Raw genomic sequence first — 22774 nt, 5'->3', positions numbered from 1 at the left:
GAATGGACCTACAGACTATCATACAGAGTGAATTAAGTCAGAAAGAGAAAAATAGGTATCGTATATTAGCGCATATATGTGGAATCTAGAAAAACAGTACTGATGATTTCCAAGGCAGGAATAGACACAGATGTAGAGAACAGACACAGTGGGGGGAGTGGAGAGGAAGAGGAGGTGGGATGAATCGAGAGAGGGTTAATTGAGATGAACTGACGTATACACACTACCACGTGTAAAACAGGCAGCTAGTGGGGAGCTGCTGTATAGCACAGGGAGCTCAGCTCAGTGCTCTGTGCGAACTTAGCGGGGTGGGATGGGGGGAGAGAGGTGCCAGAGGGAGGGGATATATGTACACATATGTGTGGCCAGTTCACTCTGTTGTACAGCAGAAACCAACACAACCCTGTAAAGCAATAACCCACCAATAAACACAAAAAGAGAGAGAGAAAATCTCCACCATGTACTGGGGGCAGCCCCAGCCCAGCATGTGTCCAGCGTGTGAGGCCCCAGCGGTAGACAATCCTGGATAAGCGAGAGTGTTGCTTCCAGCTGAGATCCCCAGCAGGGCGGCCACTGGCACATCCACCCTGGACCTTCTCCCAAAGCCGTGAGGACACAGGACTGCAGGAAATGGACAGAGACCTTGTTGCTGAGTCAGCGAAGGTGTTTTATTGCAAGGTGGGCACAGTTACAGAACACGGGTCAGAAACACCACAGTCTCCGCAAACGCAAACACAGAAGTGGGCCTCGTTCTCCGAGTCCTCCAGATGGAGCAGGGTCAAGGGCAGGGCGTGGGGAGTGGTCTCCAGTCCCTGCTCTGCCTTAAAGAATCAGCCACTTACTCTTGGTTAGTTTACACTTGAAGTATTTGAAGCCACGTTCGATATTTATACTTTCTCCACCATTCGAGTTGCAGGATCAAACAGGAATTACATTTCCACCTACAAGGTTTGTATTTCTTTGTGCGGTAGCATAAACCCCAAAGAGCATGCAAGAGCCCCAGGTGTAATATGTTTGATTGTATTTCAACTCCAAGCGATGCCGCACTGAGATCGCTTCAGTAGCGAGGCAAGTGGGACTCAGCCCATTACCTGGATCCAGATGTGAAAACGAGGAAGAGAGAAAATGCATTTTTAATCTAAAGATCAGGAATACACACATCAAACCATGCAGACCCGTTGACTAGGTAACCCAGATGACAAGTCAGAAACCCCTAGGGACAGAATTGGTTCATAAACAAGGTTAATTTCAGCCACAGGATTATATTTCCCAAAGCAATTCTTTTCTTATACAATCCCCAAAGCCAAGAAAAAAGATGGAAAGACAGATGAAAAAAAAAAGACCAGCCAACCATTCAAAATCATCTAGAATTGTGAGCCAATAGGGTGATGGCAAAGCAAAGACTGTCCAATCAGGAACCGCGGCTCAGGGCTCGGATCTGAAGGTTGCAGGCTTTGCATCTGGCTCCGGGCGCTTCCTGGTTCCAGCTGCTCTGCTCCGTCCTGGGGACCAGCTTGCCCCCCATCATGGTCCTTCAGCAGTTCCCAGGACACCTGAGAAGGCGGTGCATCCTCCGGCTAAAAAGTCGAGCCTGTGGAAGGACACACAGGAAAAGACCCGTCAGGCCACGGCCGGAACCATCTGACACCTAAACGCCGACTGAGTCGAGGGCAGAGGAAGAGCGACTTGCCTCACCTCCTCCAGCCCGGCTTCCTGCCACCTCTCTGGAAGGGTGGCTTTGTTACTGGGAGCAGCCAGCGGCGTGGCATCTTTGAGATACCGTCGTGAGTGCATCAGGGTACCCGTCATCTCACAGGCCAGGATCTCTGTTGACAAGAACATGAGTCAATTCCCCCGCATCCCCGGTCTGTGGAACCTTGAGGAGGAGGAGACACAACAGAGCCCCACAGACACACGGAAAGGAAGGGGGGGGGCGCGACAGGAGACAAGAAACTCGGAAAGGATACTCTACCTGCCCCCTGTCCCCGAGGTTCCCCTGGGCGGCCGTGTGCTGACAGAAGGCTTGAGGTGCTTTCTACGTGTGCCCAGAGGTCTGAGAGGTCAGGAAGCATCCTTCCACTGCCAGGCAGGCGCCTGAGTCCAAGCTCCTGGAGGACCTCAGCCAGCCTCACCCCAACTCTCCCGAGTGGGTCCTGCCACTGAGGTACTATACAACAGAGAGCAAAACGCAGCGCAGATTAGCAGGGTGGGAGCCTTCTTCCTCAGCCCCAGAGGAGCAGTTCGGGAGAGGATGGGGTACAGGGCAGGAGGGGGCATCAGCCACCCCCTGGGCTTCTCTTTAGCGCTTTCAGTCAGCCACCAAATCTCCACTTCCCACCAGGTGTCAAGTCTCTAAGAGCATCCGCCAGGCCCGTGGCCTCACTTTGGTTCCCGCAAAGCAGCCTCAGGCTCCGGAAGGACATGTCTGTCTGGGGCAGCAGAGCCTAGCCCCGCAGTGAGATGGATGCCTGGCTCCACGCCTCCCCCTCCTTCCCCGGAGCCCAGGGCCACCCCTCTGTCCTTCTCAAGACCTGTCTCCCCAGAACACTGGGTACGTAGCCATGAGGAAGAACAGGGCTGAGAACCATCGGGACTTGAAGAGCTTCCAAGAAGGCAGGGAGAGGAAGGCATTCCTGAGACACAGCCACACAAGCTTAGTTGTAAGTGGGTATGGGCTGGTGGGAGTGGGCACACGTAATAAGGAGGGCATCTTGTCTGCAGAAAAAGTGTTAATAAAACTAAGAACCAGTCTAGTTTTCACTATGACCATGCACTCCTTGGCAACTCTAAGCAGTATGTCTGGCAAAACAGTGCTTCCTCTCCAGACAGATTCCCCACCCCATGGCCTCATCCTGCCAACGTCTTTGCCTGTGCCCCTCGACCCTCCAGGACTCTGCTGCCCCTAAACCCACCTGCCACATCCCACCTACTTCCAAGCTCCATTTAAATGCTGCCTCTTCAAGGAAGACTCTCACGAACCCCCTGGCTGGAGTCATCCCTTCCCTCTTTTAACTCTGAGGACAGTGCATCTGTATCTTTCACTTGTACCCTACATCAGCCATGCACAAGTGTTCTCTTCCCTACTGATTTCCATCAAGATGCAGTGGGAAAAGTATGGGATTTGGGGTCTGGCCTGGGTTAGAAGCCCAGCCTCCACTCTGAATTAGGCATGGGATGTTTGGCTGGTTATTAAACTTCTGTAGCTTGTCTCCACGTCTATACACAGGGAGACTCTCCCCTCTCTCAGAGGGCTGTGCGTTCAGTTAGAAAATACACACAAAACACTGGGCCTGAGATCATAGACCCTCTATAGCTCCTAGTTTCTCTGCTCTCCTTAAAGTCTTTTTCTGTTGTCCTCCTTCCCCACTCCTGCAGGACTCACCAAGATTTCATAACATGTGGAAGGGGTAGAAATGAGGAGGGTGTTGAAAATGAGGGTGTAGAGCACCTACCTTATGGGCCTATTCAGAGGTTAAATGGGGTTAAATACTTGTTAGACTCTTAGATCAGAATCTGGCACATGATGTGAGTAATAGAAATGGATGTGAAATAAAACAATCTTGGGAGTTCACGAACAATTCCTTGACCCCATGAAGACTCGAGATATAGATTATCAAGATGTTCCTTCCTCTGCTTCCAACTCCCTCCCACCCCTCCCCAAATAAAAACATCAGGGGTAAACACCTTCTGTCCTCACAGGCTGTGCATCTGCAGGCCAGTTACTTAACCTCTCTGTGTCTAAGTTGCCACTTCTGTCAAATAGGGATAGTCAGGCAGCTCCTCATACAGTTCTGAGGAAGGTTAGATAAGACACTCCCAGTAACGTTCTTAGCACAGTACCCGGCATGCGTGTTCTCAATACATGACAGTTCCCTTAAGGGGGAAATGTCCATTAGTACTAACATTATGCGATTTTCTGAACACCACACCAAGCACAGAAATATGCAGTTCTGTTGGTCTGGGTCGTTATTTCCCTATGAAGGCTCCATGCCACATGAAACATACATTACATAAATGTGTTTGCCTTTTCCTTGTTAATCTGTTCTTGTCACTTTAATGTTCAGACCCAGCCTGGGACCCTCTGGAGGTTGGGGGAAACGCTTTTGTCCTGCACAAGTCTTCCCACTAATTCTTGCTGCTAAAGTAATCTTGTAGTTTCCGTCTCCTAACCCAACCTAGCCTGAGACACCCTTCCCTCTCCCTCTTCCAGGGACAAGCTATGCCACCCCCCACACGAGGATGTATGGACATGTCTTTTTCCCCACATAAAAACTATCAACAAATTATCTACATATCTTTGATATTTCTATGCTAGATCATCTCTGCCCGGCATCTAAATACAGGATAGAAAAAGAAGTCGAGTGCATAAAATCATATAATTTGACAGATTAGCAAGTAATCAAGCCCACCTTCATGGGTGGAGATCACACTGGGGGCTCCTGGCAGGGGTGTGAGCTGGAGCCTGGGGCACAGTGACCTTGTCCATGGACCAGAGTCCTGGCTTCAGCGTCACCCCCTTCAATTCAGGTCACTCTGTGGTGCCGTGACCCTGGACAGCCCTCACTGCCCATCTGCCAACTCTCTGGGGAGGGTGCATATAGACAGCATGGTACCAGAGGAGACTGTTCTACCGCGGATCCACTTCAGAGGCACGCCCACAACCATCCTTTATAGATACAGAAGGACACCCAGGCCAGGTCCCCACTGCTCACTGATCACCCCGCCTCCCCACCCAGCTGAGATGCAAGCAGGACACGCTGATCCATCCCCAGCCACCTCCCACTCTGGTCCTTCTGCGATGGTGCCTGTGGATGAGCCAGGGTTTCATGCTGCAGATGAAGTGGGGATGCTACGATCCATGTATGGCCAACCCACCCACCAGCCCCAAAGTGGCCAATGAGTCCTGATGGAGCAGCCACCACCCCAAATCCTCCTCAAACTGCCTCTCACCCTTTGGCTGCTTCCTCCAGGCGCCTGGAGCCCTTTCGTCGGCGGCTGGGCCCCACACACCCTTGAGAGACCTGCAGAGAGAGTCCTGGCTTCAGTGCCACCATGGGCAGCTCCTCAATGTCCCCTCTCGTCCCCTTTCCAGGCCACCGCGCTCATCAGTACCTGTAAAAATGCCTCATCCCTCAGGCCTCTCCCAGGCCAACCTCCAACTTAGCTAATGAACTAACTTTAGTTGTATCTCTTTGCAGGAGGGTTTTCTCCAAAAATCGTTTGGGCACAGCAGTCCAGGAATTTCTAGGTGTCCTGATGGGCATCCTCAACCAGTGACTGATGGGGCCCAGGGTGGTTTTGAGGTGTGTGATTCTCAGCTGCTCCCCAGAGTCTGTGCCACACCCAGCCAGCCGAGCCACATCCCTCTACTGGCCACTGTCCTTTCCCGGTCCTCCTACTGGTGTTTCCAATACGGCCCCAGTCAACTACGAGCTCTCAAATCCTTTTCTTAGGGACACTCCTGGGGAACTAAAATGTGGTAGAAAACTTCATTTTTCCAGTTCCAGTCACTTCAGTCACTTCAGCAAATGCTTCAATTCTATGTACACACAGATCTGCATATATATAAACATGTGTAATTATAAACCTATGTATATACAAACATGTATACCTATAGATCTGTGTATATATAAACATGTGTACGTATATGTCTATATGTATATAAACACATATACTGCACACAGAGATCTATGTATATATAAACAGGTGCTCCCAGGCTATGTTAATTGGATTTATAAATAATGAACGGTAGGTAAACGTCTGGCTGACATTTGCGCTTTCATGTATTTTGCATTGTGCTGGGTCTGTCTCTCCTGTAAGCTGATAAGACGCTCAAAGGCCAGGAGTGCACCATGTCCTTCTTCGATAATTTTTCATGATTCCTGGCATGACGCTCTGCAGAGTGAATATTTAATCAGGGCCGACAGACAGGAGGCCACAGAGGTCAGGTCTATTTGTCCTCCAGGCTTGTCAAGGGTGAGAAAGCTCCTCAGAGAAGGGAACTGTGATGCTATTTTCAGCTCTTTGAAGGATGAGCCTGGAAGCCCAGAATGGAAGCTGGCGCTGAGACAGGGCACGAGTCAGGACGGCAGAGTCAAGTGGTACCTACCACGCCCTCCAGGCCGGCAGGATGGGAGATGCTGGGGGCGTGAATGTGCTCTCTCAACCCGTTTCTGACCGAGAGATTCATCCAGGCCAACGAGACTGAGGGGCTGGACAGACCAAGCTCCTTCCCTGGAAGGAGAAGGAAACTCCTGGGTGTTCTTTGCTGGAAATCATTGTATGTGTGTGTTAAGTCGCTTCAGTCGTGTGCAATTCTCTGTGACCCTATGGACTGTAAGCCACCAGCTCCTCTGTCCGTGGGATTCTCTAGGCAAGAATACTGGAGTGGGTTGCCATTTCCTTCTCCGAAATCACTAGCCATCTGATTTATTAAGCACCTCAAAGTGCTCAGACAGTAAATAATCTGCCTGCCATCCAGGAGACCCAGGTCCAATCTCTGGGTCAGGAAGATCCCCTAGAGGAGGAGGAGGAAACGGCAACCCACTCCAGGATTCTTGCCTGGAGAATCCCATGGACAGAGGAGCCTGGTGGGCTACAGTCCATAGGGCCACAAAGAGCCTGATACAACTGACAGGCTTTCACTTCACTTCTTCAAAGTGTATTACAGAACTGGGTGCTAACAGGTGACAGGCCAAAACAGGTAGAGAGGAGGCCCTACCTGGACCCACCTTAGACCCCAGAACTAGGGAAGACTGGGGGACAATGATCAGAGGCAGACAGAGCTGAGCACCAGCACCCCGACTGCAAACACCCCCTTGCTTGGGGCGCTCACCTCCCTCCTGGCTCTACTATTTCCCTTCCTAACTAAAACAAAGGCTGGTTTATCAGCCATTCTAGACCCAGAATCCTTATTAACTAGCTCTCCAAGGATGCAAGGACTCTAAAGTACCTTCTGAATCAAAGAGAGGTGAAATGACACTCGGTGTCATTTCAGAACTGAGTACTCTGTTCAATTATTTTCTAAGCCTTTTACACCCAACAATCCAGATAAGGTATTGATTAAACAGATCACTCGCATTCCCAGCTTGGCTGCTAGCAGAGGTCACTGTCACATCCTTTCGGCCCTTCCTGGCTGAGGCTGGAGCCTCAAGACACAAACCCACTGGAAAGCTCTGAACTCAGCCCATTAAAGGGGTTCTGCAGCCCTGCAGGCAGGGGGCAGCCTGCCCACAGGATGTATTGCGCACCAGCTCCAGGAGCCTACAAGAAGATTCCTACGGCTTTATCTGGGGAAACCACACCAACATATGGCTTCACACAGATCCTGCTGATTGAAGAAGGTTAAATTCTACAGTAGCTTTCTAAAAATAATTCTCTTTGAACAGAAAGTCGGACCCTTTAAAGGGCCCAGACTGGTTTACTCTGTCTCCTCCACCACTGGGAACCTGAGGAAACCACAGCAGTGACGAGCAGAGAGGTAAGTCAAGGGTAATTCATCCAGGAATGAACAATAATGGCTGGAAAGAAGGCAGAGTTGTAAAGGGTGTGGAGGGACGCACGTGACAACCAGAGACCTCGACACAGCAAACGGGAAGGGACCCAGCAGCCTTGCTCCACCTGCGGCCCCTTCTGCAGACGGAGGCTCCCTCTGATAGCCAGCCCCATCTGCGTAGCAAACAAACCATCACACACATGAGATGCACCAAAGACACAGACAGCAGTCAGAGCAACTGGCTCTCAGTGAAGGTCCAGATGAGCTGGTCAGTTTACAAGGATTCTGCTCACTCTTTATGGGACCAAGCTGCTAACTTTTCACACATGAGCAGCACAATGCCCATGCGAGGTTTAATTACCTTGAGAGCTACAAATCTGCTGAAAGAGAACCATGGCAAAAGGGAAAAAGGAAACACATGTCCAGCAGGGCTTATTTACTCTCTGGGTTCTCTGCACGCATGCGTTGTGGCCATCACAGCCTGAGGATGGTATCGCATGTTGCCAACAATTTTACCCACAAGGAAGAAAAACTTGAGCACTTCCTCAACAGTCATGTGAAAAATATGCCATACTATCCCAAACCGTGCTCAAGTTTGCACTGAACTTTTCATTGGCCATTTTAAACTGTACGGAAGTTACCATTTAAACATAAGCCCTTGGTAGTCGTGTTAATGTTGGGCTTCCCAGATGGTGCAGTTGTAAAGAATCCTCCTGCAATGCAGGAGAAGTAGATTTGATCCCTGGGCCAGGAAGATCCCCGGAGGAGGACATGGCACCCCACTCCAGTGTTCCTGCCTGCACAACCCCATGGTCAGAGGAGCCTGGCGGGTACAGTCCGTGGGGTCAGAGTCAGGACTGAGCAGCGGAGCACGAGTGAGAGGCTTATCTGAGGTCGGCTCTCATTCTAGCCTGAGGGCAGTTTAACATCCCCCTACCCTAGTTATAGAGCAATCCTTTGCCTTCACTCCTAAACTGCACCTATCCTCAACCGTCTCTGGGTATTATGGATCAGGAACGGGCAGGGAGTGTTTTTATTAATTGTGTGGAGTGTTTTCATGATGCTGATGGCCAGTGCCTCAAAGAAGCCAAAATACTATTTGACTACTGTATACAGTCTTGACTTAAGCAACTAGAGCATAAACTCCCTGAAGGCTGAGGCTTCTTAGGCATTTTCCTTTTGTCTCCTGATGCCTAATAGGGAGCTGGACATTGAGTTAAGGTGATTATATTTCCTAATTTAAAAAACTCAACAATCACTGTAATAGGACATATCTTTTATTTCCCCTGTGCTATACAGTAGGTCCTGGTTATCTGTTTTATATATAGTGATATATGTCAGTCCTAACCTCCTAATTTATCCTGCCTCCTAACCTTTCCCTTTGGTAACCATAAGTTTGTTTTCTAAGTCTGTGAGTCTGTTTCTGTTTTGTAAATAAGTTCATTTGTATCAGCTTTATAGATTCCACATATAAGGGATGTCACATTATATTTCTCCTTCTCTGTCTGACTTACTTCACTCAGTATGACAGTCTCTAGGTCTATCCACAATGCTGCAAATGGCATTATTTCATTCTTTTTATGGCTGAGTAATAGTCCATTGTGGGCTTCCTCAGTGGCTCAGCGGTAAAGAATCTGCCGGTAACACAGGAGACGTGGGTTTGATCCCTGGGTCAGGAAGATCCCCTAGAGAAGGAAATAGTAACCCACTTCAGTACTCTTGCCTGGGAAATCGCATGGACAGAGGAGCCTGGTGGGCTACAATCCATAGGGTCACAAAAGAGTCAGACATGACTTAGTGATTAAACAACAACAACAATATTCCATTGTATGTATGTACCACATCTTTTCCACTCCTCTGCTGTTGGGACATCTAAGTTGCTTGGATGGCTTGTCTATTGTAAATAGTGATGCAATGAACACTGGAGTGCACGTATCTTTCTAAATTATGGTTTTCTCTGGATATATACCCAGGAGTGGGATTGCAGGGTCATATGGTAGCTCTATTTTTACGTTTTTAAGAAATCTTATGCTGTTCTCCATAGTGGCTGCACCAATTTACATCCCATCAACAGCACAGTAGCGTTCCCTTTTCTCCACACTCTCTCCAGTATTTATTGTTTGTAGGCTTTTTAACGACAGCCATACTGACCAGTGAGAGGTGGTACCTCACTGTAGTTTTGATTTACATTTCTCTAATGATTAGCAACGTCAAGCGTCTTTTCCTGTGGTTTTTGCCCATCTGTGTGTCTTCTGTAATTAGAGCTATCTTGCAATGCGGCCAGACTTGGGTTAGGCATCCCTCAGTCTTCCAAGGGTAGGTCCCAGAGAAGTGTCCCTAGTGAGGGGTCTCAACAAGCCTCCTCCCAGAGGGCTCCCCGTTTTTTCTCACTTACATCTCTCCCACTTCCTGTAATCCACTGATTAGAGACAGAGGCTGAGAAGGAGATCGTCAATGCCAGAAAGACACACGTGCAACTCCCTGAGGTCAATACTACAAAGACTCTACCCCATCATCACAAGGGGAAAGAGGCCCTCAAAAGTGTCTGTGGCTGCCCCTGAGCAAGGCACACAGAAGACCCAGGAGTTTTCAGTCTTCTAAGCCAGATCCCTTCCCTCTTGGTCCTTGCATACCACAGCTCCGAGATATAGAAGACAGGTAGTAGACGTGTCTCCTCAGGAATTCTAGAAGTGGAGCTAGTTGACTTGCCTGGGAGAGGTACCCAGGAAGCAAGAGGGAATTCTACCCATTACTGAGGCTCTAGCGACACATCCGGGAACTTACCTAGATAATGTAACCTGAGACCGTTCCTGGTTTTGATTGCCCCATCACGCTGAAAGGGAATAATGAATGTCTTCACAAGACAGGACACATTGTATCCAGACATGATGCTCATGCAACTGCTATGATCCACGGATGAGAAAGGCTTCTTTGCTGTTGCCCAATGAAGGTTATTAAGGTCAGCTCCCAAAACAGGTTCAAGTGAGTTTCTGCCTCCAAGTCTACACCAGTAAACTTCCCATCTATCAATCTTTCCAAAGCTGTGACCCAGAGGAATCAAGTTGCCAGGCAGGAAATGAATACAAACACAGTCCACATGTGTCTGTGTGTGGTCCACCCAGATGCAGACAGATGACTCAACCAGAGCAAACACACAAGGTGCCAGGAGCAAACCCAAACAGTGACAGGGCCAACTGTTACTCGGCTCATCCTCCTGACTTTGAAATGTCACTGCTGCTGGAGAAAAGCTCTGTCTATAAAAGCTTCACAGAGAGGAATCACACCACTATGCCTGGCATTCCCATGGATGCCCAGAGCAGGAGGCTACGTGGGAGAGGCCATGTGCTACAGCATGCAGCAAACCTGTCAATGGCTTGATTCTGGAGAAGAAGAAATCTTTAATTTAATCCAGAAGCCACAAACTCAGGTTAACTCCAAGGCCTTGGAAGCGATACAGAAAACAAAAAGGGGTGGGAGGGGCTTATAAAACCCAGGGTCACCAGACTCCATGTCACCGGTCACTGGCCATGGCAGGATTAGGGTCAGGAGGCGCTTCACTTTTCAAAAGAAGCCATAAATCTAGATTACTTATGAGAAGCTTCCTGAAATTAAAATGCTGGCCATTACAAAATATTTTGATTCCCATGCAGGCAGACAAGACATATGAAGAGGTCAGCTTTGGCTTGTAAATTGCCAAAATTCCTAGGTTTCCTCTACAGATAAAATTATAGATGTAGAGAGCCTAACTGCAATGTTCAATGTAAACATATTCATAACCAAGAAACAGTCTTTAAACTCTAAATTTTACTGATGTGCACACAGAGACCCAGAGAAAAAGGCAGTGTGGTCACGTCCCTGCTGGTGGACAGCAAAGTCAAAATCGAAAAGAGGTTTCCTGGTTCCTGCCCAGAATTCCATGAAGCTCTAGTTCATCTTTTAGGATTTGAAATAGCTCAACTGGAATTCCATCACCTCTACTAGCTTTGTTCGTGTGATGCTTCCTAAGGCCCACTTGACTTCCCATTCCAGGATGTCTGGCTCTAGGTGACTGATAACACCATCATAGTTATCTGGGTCATGAAGAACTTTTTGTATAGTTCTTTTGTGTATTCTTGCCTCCTCTTGTTAATATCTTCTGCTTCTGTCCATACCATTTCTGTCTTTTATTGTGCCCATCTTTGCATGAAATGTTCCCTTGGTATCTCTAAGTTTCTTGAAGAGATCTCTAGTCTTTCCCATTCTATTGTTTTCCTCGATTTCTTTCCACTGATCACCAAGGAAGGCTTTCTTATCTCTCCTTTCTATTCTTTGGAACTCTGCATTCAAATGGGTATATCTTTCCTTTTCTCCTCTGCCTTTCGCTTCTCTTCTTTTCTCAGCTATTTGTAAGGCCTCCTCAGACAGCCATTTTGCCTTTTTGCATTTCTCTTTTTTCTTGGGGATGGTCTTGATCACTGCCTCCTGTACAATGTCACAAACCTCTGTCCATAGTTCTTCAGACATTCTGTCTATCATATCTAATCCCTTGAATCTATTTCTCATTTCCACTGTATAATCGTAAGGGATTGATTTAGGTCATACCTGAATGGTCTAGTGGTTTTCCCTACTTTCTTCAATTTAAGTCTGACTTTGGCAATAAGGAGATCATGATCTGAGCCACAGTTAGCTCCTGGCCTTGTTTTTGCTGACTGTATAGAGCTTCTCCATCTTTGGCTGCAAAGAATATAATCAATCTGATTTCAGTGTTGACCATCCATGTGTTGACCATCTCTTGTGTTGCTGGAAGAGGGTGTTTGCTGTGACCAGTGGGTTCTCTTGGCAAAACTCTTGTTAGCCTTTTCCCAGCTTCATTTTGTACTCCAAGGCCAAATTTGCCTGTTACTCCAGGTATATCTTGACTTCCTACTTTTGAATTCCATTCCCCTATAAAGAAAAGGACATCTTTTTGGGGTGTTAGTTCTAGAAGGTCTGGTAGATCTTCCTAGAATCATTCAACTTCAGCTTCTTCAGCATTACTGGTCAGAGCATAGACTTGGATTACTGTGATATTGAATGGTTTGCCTTGGAAACGAACAGAGATCATTCTGTCGTTTTTGAATTTGCACCCAAGTACTGCATTTTGGACTCTCTTGTTGACTATGATGGCTACTCCATTTCTTCTAAGGGATTCTTGCCCACATTAGTAGATGTAATGGTCATCTGTGTTAAATTCACCCATTCCAGTCCATTTCAGTTCACTGATTCCTAAAATGCTGATGTTCACTCTTGCCATCTCCTGTTTGACCACTTCCAATTTACCTTGATTCATGGACCTAACATTCCAGGTTCCTATGCAATATTGTTCTTTACAGCATCAGACTTTACTTCTGTCACCAATCACATCCACAATTGGGCGTTGTTTTCACTTGGACTCTGTCTCTTCATTCTTTCTGGAGCCATTTCTCCACTCTTCTCCAGTACCATACTGGGCACCTACCGACCCGGGGAGTACATCTTTCAGTGTTATATCTTTTTGCCTTTTCATACTGTTCATGGGGTTCTCAAGGCAAGAATACTGAAGTGGTTTGCCATTCCCTTCTCCAGTGGACCACATTCTGTCAGACCTCTCCACCATGACCCGTCTGTCTTGGGTGGTCCTTTATGGCATGGCAAATGGCTTCATTGAGTTAGACAAGGTTGTGGTCCATGTGATCACTTTGATCAATTTTCTGTGATTGTGGTTTTCATTCTGTCTGCCCTCTGATGGAGAAGTATAATAGGCTTATGGAAGCTTCCTAATGGGAGAGACTGGCTGAGGAGGAAACTGGGTCTTGTTCCGATGGGCAGGGCCATGCTCAGGAAGTCTTTAATCCAATTTTCTGTCGATGGGCGGGACTGTGTTCCCTCCCTGTTGTTTGACCTGAGACCAACTATGGTGGAGGTGATGAAGATAATGGTGACCTCCTTCAAAAGGTCCCATACACACACTGCTACACTCAGTGCCCCCAACCCTGCAGCAGGCCACCGCCGACCCCTGCCTCCACTGGAGACGCCTGGACACTCACAGCTCACAGGCAAGTCTGGGTCAGTCTCTTACGGGATCACTCCTCCTCTCTCCTGGGTCCTGGTGTGTACAAGGTTTTGTTCATGCCCTCCGAGAGTCTATTCCCCAGTCCTGTGTGAGTTCTGTAATCAAATCCCACTGGCCTTCAAAGTCAAATTCCCTGGGGGTTCTCAGTCCCTTTGCCAGATCTCCAGGTTGGGAAATCTGTTGTGGGTCCTAGAACTTTCTTAGCAGTGTGAGAATTTATTTGGTATAATTGTTCTGCAGTTTGTGGGTCATCTGCTCGGTGGCTCTATGGTGGAGTTAGTGGCGACCTCCTCCAAGAGGGCTTATGCCACACCCAGGTCTGTTGCACCCAGAGCCCCTGCCCCTGCGGCAGTCCACTGCTGACCCGGACACCTCCACAGGAGACACTCAAACCCTCAAAGGCAGGTCTGGCTCAGTCTCTGTAGGGTCTCCTGGTGTGCACAAGGTTTTGTTTGAGCCCTCTGAGCATCTCTGGCGGGTATGGGGTTTGATTCTAAACACAATTTCGCCCCTCCTACCATCTTCTGGGGCTTCTGCTTTGCCCTTGGACGTGGGGTATCTTTCTTTGGTGGGATCCAACATTCTCCTGCCGATGGTTGTTCAGCAGTGAGTTGTAATTTTGGAGTTCTCAAAGGAGAAGATGAGCGAACTAACCAGTAGCCTGGTGCTATTTTGTGGCTGTTAATGACTGATGAAGTTGATATGACCCTGTCTTAATTTACTGATTAAAAGGGAAAGAGACAAGAAAAAAAGACAGAAAAGACTTTCTCTCTTATATAAAATCCAAACCCAAAAGATCAACTAATTTTCTTTTGTTAAAAAAAGAAACCTACATGTGGGAAATTCCCTGGTGGTCCAGTGGTTAAGAATCTTCCTTGCAATGCAGGAGACATGGGTTCAATACCAGGTCAGGGAACTAATCCCACATACCATGGAGCAACTAGTCCATGTGTCCAGTGAAAGATCCTGATGGCGCAACAAAGATCTCAAGTGCAGCAACTAAGACCTGACAGAGTTAAATAAATGCATATTAAAAAAAGAAACGTACTTAGTGTACTGAAAAAAGAGTAAATGGGAATAAATATGAGGAGGCTCCCTTTCTTTTTTATTAATTCAGGAATGGAAATAATATCTCAAAATATAAGTAGGGACAATGCTGAGCCTCGGGAAAAAGATTGAGTTTCAAGTGATCAATAAATAAAATAGATGAAAGTAAAAACAAACAAGAAACAAAAAAAATCTACATGACATGCCCTGCACTCTGATTCACTGTCTAAAATTAGAGCTAGATTTTCTTTTCTTGTGACAGTCTTGAAACAAAGGGTTGTCAGGGTCACCACAGTACAGTTTGATGTCTTCAAGGACAGAATGCTACTTAGGTAGACAAACACAATTATCTGAAGTCACTGTGTGGGTAAACAGGGCTTAGGATATCAACACTGTCAAGGTAAAACACTCAGGAAACCAATATTATCTTCCACAAAAGCACAACTGTACGCCAATGTTTGGAATCCAAGGTAAGACTCAGCACTGTAATGACTCAGCGACACCGAGGGTCCTCAAACATGAATGTTCCTCTAATGTAGGCCCGAAAAGGGGCCCTGTGTGTGTATCGCCCACTTCCGTTCATCTGCACTTCCTCTGCTTGGCTCTCGTCTGTTCTTCACATCTTGCCTCCCGTTAGGACCTGATGGTCTAGAAACCCACTCCTCTCTCAGGGTCCCATCTGAGTTCCAAGGCACCATACTGAGATGAGCCTCTGCAGAAAGTCTATGTGAAGTGCGCTCAGCATCACCACCGGACAAGCCTCTGAGAGCATCCTTCTTTCAGAAGCTCCCTCCTCTGCTTCCTCAAGCTTCTCACTGTTTAAAGACTTAATGAACACTCTCAGGGTTAAACATTGACACTATCTGTTCAGGACCATTATCCAATAAATGGTCATCTTGGGTGGCCTCTGTCACCTCTAAGTAGACTTTTATCTTCAAAAGTACAGAAATAGCAACAGTCATGACTTGTAAGTACTCAAGGCTTACCTCAAATCATCTTCTCTGTCTACATAAACCTGATTCTATCAAACACAGCTAACCTCTCCTTGGAGGTACAGTCCTTCAACCCAGTTTATTTTCACTGGTATTAAATATGTATTATTATCTCCTAAACTACATTTTCACCTCTTTGAAAGATCAAGCACTGTTGGTATTTGGACACATTTTCCCCAGTAAAGACCTACTCAAATGTCCTGTACTTAGTAGGTGTCGTAATAACTTGTCTGATGAAATCAGGCCTGAATTCATGTCTGGTCATCACTTGAAAACACTTCACCCTTTGAAGACTCTTCTCGGTGCCCTCACCGGAGAAAGGGGGAATGAATTCATTACTAGACTGGGCAACATGAAAAGCCAAGTAGGATCTTCCTGGTCTTCCAAGTTTGTTACACAACTGGAATGTGAAGCCGATGAGATATCTCATCCATCGACCCCATGAGGACGTTAACACATGAGCCGGGCAGATGGGAGTAGATGTTTCCATCTGAGGTAACAGGTAAGAAGGAACCTGTCACATCACAGGGCCCATGTGTCTGCCCATAAACAGGGTTCAATTAAAACAATTATTTACACATGGTCTGTAGACCTTAAAGAGCTTCCCAAGTGGCTCAAGGGTAAAGAATCCACCTGCCATGCGAGAGACATGGGTTCAATCTCTGGGATGGGAAAACCCTCTGGAGAAGGAAACTGCAGCTCCAGTATTCTTGCCTGGGAAGTCCCATGGACGGAGAAGCCTGGTGGGCTACAATCCACGGGGTCACAAAGAGTCGGACACGATGTGACACTGGGCACACACAGAGAGCTTGCAAGACCCCCTTCTTCACACCCCCTTGGGGTTCTGGTACAGAGTACACCCATTTTCTCAGGAGAAGTAGAGAGTAACTCAGTGAGAATCCCAGACCCCTCAGAGATGTAAGCTCTGTCTCCCGAGCTCAGACAGTGAAATGTTTAGGCCACGGATTTATAGATAAATATACTTTGGCAGGTTTATCTGTCCCTAATCACAGTGTAAGAGCTAATGACAATGATGCTTACTGTCATTTTCTAGACACAGCTTCACAGAATGAGGCTATTTATGTCTTCCTAAATGCAGATTATGATTTAGATATTCAGTAGTGGCGTAACAACGATTTCCTAGGCTAAAACAGACACAAATAGCACAACAATCCCATTTAGGTAAGGTTTGCTTTTTTTTCCCCTAAAATGGACCTGTTTATTTAAACGATTATCTCTGGGGTTTTTTGTTTGTTCTTTAGCATATTTGTTTATGTGCTGCCTCTGGTCTTAGTTGCAGCACTCAGCATCTTTCACTGCGGCGCTCAGCCTCTCTAGTTGCGGTGTGCAGGCTTCAAGAGCTGCAGCGCACAGGCTTAGTTGCTCTATGGCATCTGGGATCTTAGTTTCCCAGACAAGGATGGAACCTGAGTCCCCTGCATTGCAAGGTGGATTCTTAACCACTGGACCACCAGGGAAGTCCCTATCTTTCTTTGCATTTAGTCTAACAATATACACAGCAATAGCAAAAGACATTCAAACACTTAGTCCCACCAGGTGCCCTATTTACAAATCTAACACTGTTAGGAGTCACTACTCATGCTAAGAGTGATCACAGGCAAACCTGATTTGGCCCTCTGCTGCCTAAGTTTCTTGTCTCTGTGTGTCTACGTGTCGGTGTATGTCTACATGTGTCTGTGTTTTGAGTGGAGCTCTCTGCTCGAGATCATCTACCCGGCATCATGAGAGTCTCACTCTATGTGGCCTCTCTCCACATTTAAGTTTTCACTTTCTCTAACACTGAAATTAACAGAAGCATATAACGCTCCTGACTGCCACACAACTCAGCCCAGAATATCCCCCTTTTCCCTTTCCAGATTTCCTGGTTCCTCTTCTTAGCATGGCTTTGGCAAAAATGATACAACAGGCAGCCTAGAGATAGGACCAATTTTGTGAACCCTCTTATAGTTTATTTCTAATTTAGAAAAGAGCTCTAAATAAATTAAGCAGTCACTCTGTGTTACTCTATCCTTCAACCGTCCGTAGTTGTTCACAGATACCACACTATTTTAAAAGGACTTGGAGTTACTTAAATAACAACCTATTTCAGAACTTTCTGAGGAGCGGAAGGGAGGTCCACAAGGGAGGGGATGTATGTATACACATAGTTCACTCACTTCACTGCACAGCAGAAATGAACAAACATTGTAAAGCAATCATATTCCAATAACAATAGATAAATAAAATAAAATTTATAATTCCCCATGGGGGGAAAAAACTTGTAAACAAAATATTTTCTTTATACACATACACCACACACAAGCACACGCAGTATATAAGGGCCCAGAGGAACTACACTGTATTAGATCATCTGACTTTTTTTTTTTCCTAGCAACTTACAGTAAAATAGGTGTCACTGCCTGGGATAGACAGGCAATGGGCACCCAGCACACACCACCTCCACTGCCAGGCTGTGAAGGACAGTGAAGTGCCTATTCCATACACCACAGCCCCAGGGCTTCAGAGCTGAGGGGCAAAGGGAGGTGCAGAACTGAGGAACACGTTCCAAAATCTAGTGACACTCATTTCCACCAGGCTAAGGAGGCTGCAAAACCATAGTTCTGAGCTTGTCGACCAAAATGAACAGAACCACAACATCATGGCTTGAGAAATTGAAAAGTGAGATGGCTCAAAGGAGGCAAAAGATGATTAAAGGGAAAAATTCTACTAATACTATCATGAGATCCAAATGAGAGCCGTTGGATCATAGAAAAAGCAAGAGAGTTCCAGAAAAAACATCTACTTCTGCTTTATTGACTATGCCAAAGCCTTTGACTGTGTGGATCACTACAAGCTGTGGAAAATTCTTCAAGAGATGGGAATACCAGACTACCTGACCTGCCTCTTGAGAAATCTGTATGCAGGTCAGGAAGCAACAGTTAGAAATGAACATGGAACAACAGACTAGTTCCAAATAGGAAAAGGAGTACGTCAAGGCTGTATATTGTCACCCTGCTTATTTAACTTATATGCAGAGTACATCATGAGAAACGCTGGGCTGGAAGAAACACAAGCTGGAATCAAGATTGCCGGGAGAAATATCAATAACCTCAGATATGCGGATGACACCACCCTTATGGCAGAAAGTGAAGAAGAACTAAAGAGCCTCTTGATGAAGGTGAAAGAGGAGAGTGAAAAGGCTGGCTTAAAGCTCAACGTTCAGAAAACTAAGATTATGGCATCTGGTCCCATCACTTCATGGCAAATAGATGCGGAAACAGTGGAAACAGTTGCTGACTTTATTTTGGGGGGCTCCAAAATCACTGCAGATGGTGACTGCAGCCATGAAATTAAGACACTTACTCCTTGGAAGAAAAGTTATGACCAATCTAGACAGCATATTAAAAAGCAGAGACATTGCTTTGCCAACAAAGGTCTGTCTAGTCAAGGCTATGGTTTTTCCAGTAGTTACATATGGATGTGAGAGTTGGACTATAAAGAAAGCTGAGTGCCAAAGAATTGATGCTTTTGAACTGGGGTATTGGAGAAGACTCTTGAGAGTCCCTTGGACTACAAGGAGATCCAACCAGTCCATCCTAAAGGAGATCAGTCCTGAATATTCATTAGAAGGACTGATGTTGAATCTGAAACTCCAATACTTTGGCCACCTGATCCAAAGAACCGACTCATTTGAAAAGACCCTGATGCTGGGTAAGATTGAAGGCAGAAGGAGAAGGGGATGACAGAAGATGAGCTGGTTGGATGGCATCAGCGACTTAGTGGGCACGAGTTTGAGTAAACTCCAGGAGTTGGCGATGGACAGGGAGGCCTGGCGTGCTGCAGTCCATGGGGTCACCGAGTTGGACACAACTGAGTGACTGAACTGAAGTGATTGAGTGGTTGCCCAAAGAGCTCTGATGAGCTTACGTTTCCAAAGGATGAGAATCAACAAAGCAAGCATGGATGGATGTACAGGACGCACCGGGTTAGAAAGGCTGAGAAAGAAAGAACCAAACAGTATTGAGAAATACATAAAGAAACACAAGCAGCTGTTTCTTCTAGGAGTCCTACTTAGTCACTCACGGAGAAAAGGAAAACAAAGCTGGGGCCACTCTAGCTACCTATAGCAGAATGTTCACAGCAGACAAGGAGCAGGACAAGTCTTTTGCTGTCTTTTTCTCTAACAAGATGGTTTTCAAACAAAAAGTATCAAGCATGGCAAAGAGAAAACTTACTTATTTAGTTACATACCAGTGGATTGATCATTTACTAAGTCACTCCCACATGCCAGGAATTGTTCAATCTTTGGAATTTCTGCAAACTTTGGAGAAGACAACAGCATGATCTGTACCTGCGTGGAACCTGCATGCTGGTGACATGAATACTGAAGGGAAACTGGAAGCTTCCTTGACACAGACACACAGAACCTCCAGGGTTAGCAAGAAAGTTATCCATCACTCCTCTGCCAACTGTGGAATATGGAAGATTCGCTTTACTGATGGAGCTACCAGATTCCTTTACAATGTCTAAGAGATGATGAGGAGACAGTCATGAACCACTTGACTGAGCTTTAGACTCCAGATACCAATAAATTAGATCCTAAAATACTGAAAAGCTTTATAGGATAATTGCAGAACACTCAGGAAATCTCATTCATTAACAATTTTTATAAGAATGTTAAAACCTGTGAAAGTATTAAATGCCATTTTAAAACAAGTCTAACAGTACAGAGAGAGAATCCAGAAGACAAAGATGTGCGATTACAGCAATCCTGCAGTCAAGGTCCTTGCGCACACATCTTCAAGTGTGGTGTGCTGGAGCACAACCGTATGATCGGGTGCATCTTTTCCCAAAGATGCATCTGTATGTTCTCAGTTTGAACTTGGCCTTGGTGGGAGTTTTGACAGCATGGAAACTGGCAAGCGCTACAAATGAGAGATTTTCATCCTTCTTTTTCTTTTTTTCCTCACCTCCCTTCTTCCCCTTCTTCCTCTTTTTTCCTTGAGAGCCAGCAGTTAAACATTCACCAGGACACCAATGTCTTGACGTCATACACTGTGACTTCTACAGAACTGTGTTTCTCGGTGGGTTTACTGGGTGTGTATTTTTAAATTTTCATAGATGTAAGTTGATGCTGTGGCCATAAACACATGAAAGGATATACAACCAAAATGTATGTGTGTGGGGTCTGGCTGCTTACCGTTCAAAAGCCAATCAACCGACCAGGATGGTGGAAAGGAAAGTTTGCTTGTGCTTCCAGAATTTCATCAGGAGATAGAGATTGTACATATATTCCTTATATTCTTCTACATACACACAGCCCTATGTATGTGTAGACTTTATTTGTACATAGTACTAAATATCAATATATAAAATACACACACCCATATGTATTCATGGATGTGTTCACATGTGTGTATATATTAATGTGTGTATAAACGTGTAGATGTATGTGAGTGTGAACATATACATGTGTGGAAATATGTATGGATGTGTATACACATACTTTTGTTTTTTTCATGAAACTAGCCTGGACATGGATCATATTTTTCAAACAAATTTTCTTATCTGAAGGAAAGTTTTTTTTAAAAAAAATCATTATTTCTCCTCCATCTATTCCTTCCTCCTCCTAGAAATTTTTTATTTGCAAATTAAATGTCTTGGAACTGCCTTCTACATCTCACATTTTCACTCAGTATATTCATTTCTTTGTATTTTTGCTCTGCATTGTGAGATAATCGTTATACAATCTTCTATGAACTGTATTTGATCATCATGAGACACTATTCTTTCAAAAAAATTTTTTTTATTTGGAAAGCATTTTTTCTTAATTCTAGAATTTGGAGATTCTAATCTAGCATCGCATGAGATATGACTGTCCCTTAAAGCCCTGCTCTGAAGTTACACATCACATGTTTCTCATTTAATGGCAAAGGCACGTCACGTGGACCTTCACGTGGGCGGGAAGTAGAACCCCACAGTGTGTCTGGACAGAGAGAGGACTGAAATATGCGTGGATGACCAAATGATCAATTGGAAAGGTTTTCCCATTGATGGAGAAGTAATAGAATTGACAGATGCAAACTTTATCAGCGCAGGGCTTTAAGGGACAGTCACACTTTGTACCAGCAAGCACTGCTATTTCAAAGAGCAGATTTTCTATCACCCTGAGTCTCACAGTAAGAACAAGGATACAGTGGACAAGAGCCCTTCAACTAGGCTTCAATGAACACAGAAGGTGGGAGAAAATTAAGCTTATTTTAAGCCACTTAAGGGCTTCCCTCATACCTCAGTCAGTAAAGAATTTGCCTGCAATGCGGGAGATCTGGGTTTGATTCCTGGGTCAGGAAGATCCTCTGGAGAAGGAAATGGCAACACCCTACAGTATTCTTGCCTGGAGAATCCCAGGAATGGAGGAGCTTGGCAGGTTACAGTCCATGGGGTTGCAAGAGTCAGACACAACTTAGCAACTCAACCACCACGAAGCCACTTAGTTTGAGGGTCTTTAGTTATTGTAGCAAAGTCTCACATATCCTACTGTACAGCCTGCTCAGTCTTCCTCTCTGATAAAAGTGTGCTTTTCTAGTCACTAATAACACATTAATAAATTTTTTTTTACCCAAACATTATTGACCAGAGATGTATCAATACATTTTTAGAGAGTGATACAATTAACATTAGTATGCAAAGTTGGTAGGGCTTAAAATCGATCGAGGATTCATCACACAACTTAGGATTGTTGTTATCATTCACATTTTGCTCTGTTAGGTCTTTCTTCCAACCCCTGTGCATATTATAAACATAAAATTTTAAAAAATGATTCATCGCGAAATTTTGAGGGAAGAATTTTTTGGTGAGTTTTATGCAGACTTTCTCAGATTGTTCAAGCAACATATATACTAGTGTCTCAGAAGATGATAGTTCTTCAGAATTTAGTTCTGATTCAGACAATGTGAATATTAGACCAACAAAAAGACAACAAACTTTAGTGACTGATTCTGATACAAGAAGTGAGAATGAAACTCACGGTGCTGGAGAATGTTCCTTTGCTTCTATAGAAGAGTGGATTGAGGACAACATTTCATGAAAATTAGAAGACTTTACAGGTGTGTCAGGTGTAACTATTGAAAGTAACAACCTGCAGAGTGTTAGTGAAATACCAGAATTAAT

At 45.6% G+C, this 22774-nt stretch overlaps 1 protein-coding gene and 1 long non-coding RNA gene across 4 annotated transcripts in view; both read right to left on the bottom strand.

Annotated features, from left to right (window-relative positions):
* RBMS3 (RNA binding motif single stranded interacting protein 3) overlaps positions 1-22774 on the bottom strand; it is a 1621798-nt gene that overhangs the window by 1387494 nt on the left and 211530 nt on the right. The gene's annotated exons all lie outside the window — the stretch shown is intronic.
* LOC145520509 (uncharacterized) lies at positions 647-9180 on the bottom strand. 2 transcript variants are annotated; one of them, XR_014064527.1, is made up of 5 exons: positions 9010-9180; positions 4951-5021; positions 1973-2167; positions 1696-1826; positions 647-1591 (listed from the first exon to the last, which is right to left on the bottom strand). It is a non-coding gene; the product is annotated as an uncharacterized LOC145520509 (long non-coding RNA). The 2 variants fall into 2 exon arrangements; XR_014064528.1 differs by lacking the exon at positions 4951-5021.

Source organism: Giraffa tippelskirchi, chromosome 9, assembly GCF_054371585.1.
Source record: "Giraffa tippelskirchi isolate mGirTip1 chromosome 9, T2T-mGirTip1v1.2.pri, whole genome shotgun sequence".
NCBI lineage: Eukaryota > Metazoa > Chordata > Mammalia > Artiodactyla > Giraffidae > Giraffa > Giraffa tippelskirchi.
This window is presented reverse-complemented; position numbering and strand designations above follow the sequence as displayed.